Source organism: Sapajus apella, unplaced genomic scaffold (assembly GCF_009761245.1).
Source record: "Sapajus apella isolate SASKATOON/1434 unplaced genomic scaffold, GSC_monkey_1.0 scaffold21, whole genome shotgun sequence".
Classification (NCBI taxonomy): domain Eukaryota; kingdom Metazoa; phylum Chordata; class Mammalia; order Primates; family Cebidae; genus Sapajus; species Sapajus apella.
Genome location: NW_022436961.1, coordinates 28067374 through 28073072, shown reverse-complemented (window position 1 = coordinate 28073072; position 5699 = coordinate 28067374).

Below are 5699 nucleotides of genomic sequence, written 5' to 3'. Positions count from 1 at the left end.
TCTTCAAATAAACTTAAGAACCCCCAACGTTTGCTACTTTTTGGACATACAATTATTTGCTGTAAATTAATTTTATCCCAATTCCACTTACTTGATCTACGATTCCAAACCCAGAGTGAAACCCTTTAGATACACTTCATAGAAACCCAAGGGTATGAGACAGGAATGCCTAAGCATTCGAGGGCAGAGCATGTTTCTTGAAAATTTTAGGCACAATTCACAACTTGCAGTCTAGTTTCAAATTCATGCTTTTTCCAGATGTATTTATAGGTTAGAATATAATGAAAGCTAAAAAATACTTAAAACATGAGATGAAGCCTAGTCTTAGTTTTATAACTAATGAAATTATTAATTATTGAATAACAATCAAAGGAGATTTGGAATGGGGTGTGGCTTTTGGGTCCCCATTCCTCTAAAACTCCTATCAGTGAGTTTTGTTTAAGCATTTCTTCTGGAAGGAAACTAAACTTATGTGATCTGAAAGTTGATGCCCTGGAGGGCTAACAGGTCGGGGCATTTCTTTTTCATCATATCCTGAATCGTAATTTTGTCCCCTTACAGAAAGAAAACTGAGTATCTTGAAAGTAACTTAGAAATTAATGCCTGGCACATAGTAGATGTTGAATAAATGGCTGGCAAGTAATTTTATCAATAAGTCCATAATCTGCCTACCTAGAATGAGATAATGCAGGACAATTTTCCTACATTAGGAAATCGTTCTCAAATGCTAAGGTTACTGGGTAAGGACAGTGACATTCATTATTTAAGACAGGGTCTCACTCTTGTCACTCAGGCTGGATTGCAATGGCACGAACATGGCTCACTGCAGCCTTGACATCCTGGGCTCAAGCGATCCTCCTGCCTGAGCCTCCAGAGTAGCTGAAACCAACCATGTCCAGCATTTTTTTTTTTTTTTTTTTTTTTTGGGTAGAGGCAGGGTCATATCGTGTTGCCCAGGCTGGTCTCAAACTCCTGGGCTTAAGCCATCCTCCCCTCCCGCCTTGGCCTCCCAAAGCGCTGGGATTACAAGTGTGAGCCACCATGCCTGGCTAATAATTTTTACAATAAACCAAACTATAATAAAAACTTCAATTTATGAAAATAAATGAGCCATGCTTATTAGATAATTTTTAGTAATTTAATTTTGAACCTTAATTCACCCCCCTTTTTTTTTTAACTGCTATACAGAGTATGATGTCCAAAAAGAGAATTATTTCTTGATGACTGAATCTTTCAGTGACTTAGGGTCAAATTTTAAATCATAAACTGTAGTAAACTAGCTTCTAGAGGACCGGACTGAACACAGAGGCACCCAGAGAGGCTGGTTTCCTTGTTGTGTCTAGGATAGCCTGTCATTGCTGGCTTGGCTTCTTGCACCCAAATGGTAGTACAGGACTGGATATAATGAATGGCCCAGACAGATGTGCCTGGTCAACCTTTTGCTTCTTCTGGCCTCCTTACTCCACCACAAAAAAACTATAACTATGATTTAAAAACAAAAAATCTAACAACTTCTTTTATAGTCACAGTGGCATGATATTGGTAGAAGAGACAGATGAACAGAAAAATGTCCAGAAATAGATTTACACATTTAAGGTTGAATAATTTTAACAGAGGTGCCAATGTCAGTCAATGAGAAATGGTTAATCTTTTCAACAAATGGTGCTGGATGATTTTCATTAAAATTTTTAAAAACCCACCTTCGCCTTACACAAGAAAATTAACGTGAATCTAACAAGTGAGAGCTAAAACTATACAACTGTAATACAGAGAGGAAAATATTCGTGCCTTTGCATTAGGCAAAGATCTCTTAGATAGGACACAAAAAGGATGAACAATTAAAGTAAAAACAAGTAAACTGGACTTCATCAAAATGAAAATCTGTTCTTCAAAAGACACTGCTAAGCAAATAAAAAGCCACAAAATGAGAAACAAATATTTTGAGACGTAGCCAATGAATGATGTGTATCCAAATGTACAGGTTACTTTAATAATAGTAAAAACAATAACAGCAACAACAAACATGCACAAGAAATTTGGAAAGACATCTCAACAAAGATACAAAGATGGCAAATAAGCATAGAAAAAGGTGGTCAGTGTCATTAGAGAGATAGAAATCAAATCCCAAGAGAAACCATTGCACAAATACTAGAATGGCTAAAATGAAAAAAGACTAACAATACCAGGTGCTGGTGAAGATGTGAAACAAAACCCTGTGTTGCCAGCGGAAATGCAAAATCATGCAGCCACTACAGAAAGTTTGGCAGTTTCTTAAAAAGGTAAATATGTTAATACTATACAGCCCACCATAGAGCTCAGGAATCCTGCCACTAGGTATTTATGCAAGATAAATGAAACCATGTGTCTATAAAAAAAGGATCCATATGCAAATGGTTATAGCAGCTTTATTCATAATAGCCCCAAATCAGAAATAATCCAAATATCCATCAAGTGGTAAACTGATAAATTCTGGTACATCTAGAAAATGGACTACTACTCAGCAATAAAGTATCATCAACGACTTACAGCATGCATCATGGGGGAATCTCAAAAGCATCATGCTAAGCTAAAGACACAAAGGGGTATATATTGTATGATCTCATTTATATGATATTCTAGAGAAGACAGAACTGTAACACTAGAAATTAGATCGGCAGTTGTGAAGACCTGGGGTTGGCAGGTAGATGACTGGCTACAAAGAGGCATGAGAAAACTTCTTCTGGGGCGACAGAAAGGTCCTATTACTTGATTGTGGCACTGGTTACATGACTGTATAAATTTGCCAAAATTCAAACTGGATGCTTTAAAAAACCAAACTTTACTGTAGGTTAATTATACCTCAATAAATTTGACTTTGAAAAGTAGCTCTCCTAAAGCATAAACCAGGCATAATTAATCATTCTTGTCTCCTTATGCCAGATCTAAGCCTCACCCTCAGTTCTGCAGCTTAAATGAAGTAGGGGCAGTAGTGACAGAAGATGGAAGCAAAATGGCATTAAGGAGTAGGAACAGAAAATGAGAGGCAGAAAGAAGGCAAGAATTCTAAAATGTTTGTAAGGGGAATGTGCCAGTTACGATCGACAGAAGAGAACATAATCGTTTTCTTTTAATTTCAAGAAATTCATCTTACAGATATTTTCAACAAGCCCAATATGGCTTTGTATTTGCTGTGATATGTACTGCTATAATCACAAAAGCTAGAGACAACTGACATTCATCTATTAGTAAGGAGATGGCCACCTTCTCCTTATAATATAATACCTTATATTCAAGGTATATAACTCTATGCAGGGTTTAAAAAAGACCGAAGTAGTAGCACTGGGGCTATCCATGAAAAGACTAAAGGATACTAAGGCATTTTAGTGAATTAGAAAAACCAAGTGGCAGAACGGCACATAGAGTGATCCTGTTAGGAAACAACAGAACTATGCATGCGTGTTTATACAGAAAGGTCTGAAAGGCACAGGCCAGGTGTTAAGTGCTTGCACAGAGCTGAAGAGAGCAGGGTGATGCCGATGTGGAATTGAAGGAAGATAGCTGCCATATTCCTACTTTTAAATTCTGTACAGTACTGTTTTTCAATAGATACATACTATTTATGGAAGAAAAATAAGTGAAAATAGAGGGCCACCCAGGCTACAGCCATTAGGTTATGCAGAGAAAGAAAAACTTCAGAGGTTGTGCTGCCATCTTCTGGAAGGAACAAGAATCTACAAGAACAGAAACGATTTAAGAACAGCAAGGGTTAGTTACTGCAGTGAAAAAGATATGGCAGGGAAAAAAAAAAACCATTTTGAAGCCAAGTTTTTGATTTAACCATTAATGAAAACAAATAGTTAAAAAAGAAAACAACAACAACAACAAAAAAACCCCAACATGCAATAACAACCAAATACAGAACAAATCTCGTACAAATGAGACCTGGTAGATAAAAAACTGCATCTAACTTGTTTTGATTTTCCAGATCTGTTCTTTTCAGGAAAAATGCCTATTTGTTATTGGCAAATGTCAACAAAATGTTTACGATGAAACATTCTGAAACTAAGAGTGTGTTTACATTTTTAACTGCTGCTAGAAAAAAAGACATTTCACATTTGAAAAACCATGCCCCAATCACAGATCGGAAATGTTTCCCTCAGTCTCATTAGCACTTTTTTGAGAAATAAAACAAAGCATGTGAAATTTAAAAAATTAAAATACAATTGAGATCATATTATAGAAAAATAGGGAGTGAAATTACAATCAATAATTGTCAGTCTTCCTATCGGACAAGGTAGAAATGCAAAACAATTTTATCAGGTTTCGTAAAGTTTTCTTTTAAAATCAGGCAAAATGAAAAAGCTTCGAGGAAGCTAATTCGTTGATTGTTTTGGTGTGGGGTGGGGGAAACGGTGAGCTTGTTTTTAGTGGTAGTGATTTGCCAACCACACCAAACTAGAAATGGGGAAAAAAAGAGGTCTATAAATAATTTACATGTAAAGATAAAAGAATTTTAAAAACAATCCACCCTTGAGCAGAAGAAATTGGGAATCACTTTGAGTGTTAATGTAAAATACATTAGTCTTTAGCAGCAGGAGTTCCAGACCTGCCGGTGCCAAGAAGGTAACAAATAGTCTCTATCTAAGAAGGGGGAAATGGGCGCCCAGCGGGAGCTTTCTTCCCTGCTGTGTTATTTATAGAGACCTCTATTTGTTAACATGTTTCTGCTATCAAGGAGAGGGAAAGTTTAATGATTTAAAGGATTTCAAAGACAACTGCTTAATGATATAATGATTTATGTACATTCATAAATTCCTGATATATAGCAATCTAGTTTTTCAAACTGCTATCACCGAAACACCATAGGAGATATTGTAAAAGCTAGAGAAATCAAGTCAAGTGCCAGATATTACAAGAGAAAAAGAACTGCTGGAAAACTCCGTGTTAAGAAATCAGTGACCTACCACCACACTTCAAGGTAGTAAACTAACTTTCTCAGTGAGTTTCTGGTTTTCAAAACTTTATAATAGACAACCATGAATTAAGTCCCAAACTGCCTGTGCCTAATTAGAATAATCTCAGAGCCCTGTCTGTAACTGAGCTGCTGTATTTTCACCAAAAAAACAATCCTCCCCCGGCCACACACAACAGAGCATGTAGGAATCTTGCTTGAAGGAGTGAGCAGTTTCACATCAGAGTTATTTCTGAATTATATATTCATTTATGATGAATTTATAAGATTGTGGTTATTGAATTTTCTGAAATTTCTTGTTTAGGATTTCATCTATTAAAACAAAAATAAAAATCTCATTTGAGACAGTTAAAGCAAGCCATCAACGCTTCTCTTAAATTTAACCAGAGGAAAATAAGTTTGTAATTTCAACTTTTGTTAGTTAAGATTTATAGCCAGGTTTTTTTGTTTTTTGCTATTTAAACACATATCCTACCCACTTTCTTTAAGTCTTCAAGTTTATATTTCCTTCAATTTCATAAAGTTCCATAATTATATCAATTTGTCTTTTGTGGAAGGGGGAGAACCTCTTTTCCAGATAAAATCAGTTGATTCTAACAGATGCTTCTAACAACAGAGTCTAAACCTTCAGTGGTAAATATGTACTTAAATATATATATATATATATATATATACTAAAAAAAAAAAAAAGTCTAAAAATTTAGAGATGTTTTGTGGGTCTAAAAATAATCCCTTTAGCAAAATAGTT